The sequence below is a fragment of the Diceros bicornis genome, chromosome 19, assembly GCF_020826845.1.
Source record: "Diceros bicornis minor isolate mBicDic1 chromosome 19, mDicBic1.mat.cur, whole genome shotgun sequence".
Classification (NCBI taxonomy): domain Eukaryota; kingdom Metazoa; phylum Chordata; class Mammalia; order Perissodactyla; family Rhinocerotidae; genus Diceros; species Diceros bicornis.
The window spans coordinates 1,456,217-1,459,134 of NC_080758.1; positions in this window are offsets into that span (position 1 = coordinate 1,456,217).

Genomic DNA, 2,918 nt, shown 5'->3' on the forward strand with positions numbered 1-2,918 from the left:
GCTGAGCTGCATGGTCTTTTTCCAATGACGCAGGGGAGGGCCAACGTCCCCCTGGCCCCTTAGGGCCCCTCGGGGGTTTTCACGTTGGAAACACGCTCCTCTCCACTTGAAGCTGCTGTTGTTTGTCGGCAGCGGACCTCATCCTCTGTGCTGACCCCTCCAGCCTCGTCTTTCTCTATCCTGCCCACTGTCTGGACGACTCACCCAGGCCGTCTGCGGGGTCTCCAGCATGACACACTAGCCTCACCTCCATCCCAAAGCCCTGTCTCCTTGGGGCCCCAGTGACTGCTCACCCTCCCAGACCACTCCGCTCCACCCTCCCCTGCATCAAGATGTGTGTAGACATCACCCCCCCAGGAAGTTTCTCCTGCCCCTCCCAACATCTGCCCCTGCTATGTGCCCCTGGCGCCCCTCCCTGGCTGGTCTGGCCCAGCGGTCACAGCGGTGAGCGTGGCAGACTCCCTCCTTGTGGGCCTCACCGCCTGGTGGTGCAGTGGAAGCTGGTGGGCGTGGACGCAGCTGTCAGGACCATCAGAGGGAGGGAGCGTGTGTGGGCTCCGTGTGTATGTTTGCACATGCATGTGCGTGTGTGCGTCTGTGTGTTTGTGTGCTGTGTGTAGGGGGGTGTGTGCGCTTGTGTGGGGTGCTGGGCATCCTCCCGAAGGACCCACAGGTTCACCGACCAGAAAACACAGATGAAGCCTGAGCATGATGCGAGTCTGAGCTGGGCAGGAGGCCTGCCTGTCGGGGCCTGGGGAAGGGCACGCGGGGGATTCCGGGGCTGAAAGGGCATCCTCACGGAGAGTGGGGGATGCTCATGTCCCCTGAGGACGCTACAGTGTAGTGCAGGGTCCGAGTCCTGTTGGAGGGTGTTACCATAATTCCAACGTCCCAGCAACCAAATGTTTATATTCCAGCCTGGAAATGGCTGGAAGAAGCCAAGAACTTTTCCTTCTTTAAACAGTGTGATCAACAAATGGGGACTCTGCACGGTGGAATATTATTTGGCCTTGAAAACGACTAAAGCACTGACACACGCGACAATGTGGGCGAGCCTCACAACGTGGTGCTCAGTGGACACGGCCAGAGCTCGACTCCACTTACAGGGAATAAGTGCCCAGACCAGGCGAACAGAGATGGAGCATGGCTCAGTGGCCGCCAGAGGATGATGGCACAGGGGGCCCTTTTTGCTGTAAAGAGAATGCTCCAGTTGGCCGTGGTGATAGTTGCACAATTCTGTGAACAGACCACAGCCCGCTGGGTTGTTCAATTTACATGGGAGAGTTACATGGCATGTGATCTATTTCAATAAAGCTGTTTAAAAGAATGTGAGCTTAAATAAGCGCCGCCCAGGTGGGACCCCTCTCAAGGGCAGAGACAGGAGGGAAGGGATGCAGAAGCACCGGCAGCTGCCAGCTCCAGGTCCTGTGCTGCAAGGGGGCCGGGGGCTCCTCCGTCGGGGCGAGGGTGTCAGGGTCCCTGGTGCTGCCTGTGGGTCAGTCCCAGCGCCCCTGCCGAGCTGTGTGCCCCAGTGCCCCCTGCCCCCCGCCCTCCCACCGGCCTGGGTGTGCTGTCAGGTCTCCCAGGGCTTCTGCTGTCGCTCAGCACAGGGCCGGTGTAGCAGGCACTCGAATCATCCTTGAATGTCGTCTGTAAGGCCAGGGAGCCTGTTTGCTTCCTGCTCATGGCATAACCCCAGGCCCTGCCCAGCTCCCAGCACATGGAGGTGGCCGGGCCCAGATTCGCAGAAGGACTGGCGTCCAGCCCACGTTTGCAGAAACATCTCCTGGGGGAGAGGAAGGAAGAGACTTCTGTTTTGGCTCGCATTTGTGGGGACAGGACCCCAGCTGGGGACGGGGACGGGGACTCCGGTCCACGAGGGCAGGCACCTGCAGGACTGGTTTCCAGGGAGCCAGACTCCCAGGACGAGTCTGTGCTGCCCCCAAGTGCCCACAGGCTGCAACTGCAGATGTTCTGGGCTCCTTGGCGCCCACCTGGCGCCCACCCGGAGGGGCTGGAGCCGGGTGTTGGGCTCAGAGCTCACACCCCGCGTATGAGCCCGAGAAGCCCCGCCCTGGTTGGGGGCTGGAATTCAACCAGCTGATTCCGCCCCGCGCTGGGGAAGGAAGGGCACATCCCAGGATTCCTGAGGCCACAGTCCTCTGGACTTCACAGACCATCCCCAGAGGACAAGGGGACAGAGGTGTCCCATGTGCCTATTCTATGAGACAGGGGCATTTGCTCAGGGCACTCAAATGGCACAGGGTGGGTGGGTCTCCGCCTTTGGCATTGCAGTGACTCGGGGTCGGGTGTTGGTCAGACTGGACCAATGCCCTGAGGCACCTCAGCCTGCAGGGCCACCAACTGGACCGTTTCCGTGTTGCTTCAACCATTGCTTCTTCCCAGAAACATCTGGGAGCACTCGGATTGCCATGTCCTGACCCTCCAGGAGACGAAGCCGACAGGGTCATAGCCCAACCTGGTCACTGCTCCTTCAGATGTGGATGTTTAGGGACAGAGCCACCCACCGCCTGGTCTCCCTTTCATTCCTTTTCTCACACACGTGCATACACACGTGGGCACGCACACGCTCGTGCACGCTCTTCCAGCGCTAACGGCATGTCCGGCCACCGTGACCGGAATCCCAGTGCTTCAGGTCATTCATGAAAGGGCTGAAAGTGGGACCCCGCTTGAGGATGCAAGCCTACCCGGCACTGGACCCTGGAGAGGGGAGATGCATGCGTGACAATGGGGCAGGGGTCCTGGAGGGGTGAGGGGGGGACGCCTACCCGGGATGACCCCATGCCAAGTGAGTGCTCATCCCGGGGCAGCCTGCCGCAGACTTTGGGGCACAAACTCACAAAAACCCACACGAAGGATGTGCAAATTCACAGAAATAAAACACACCGGACAGGGAC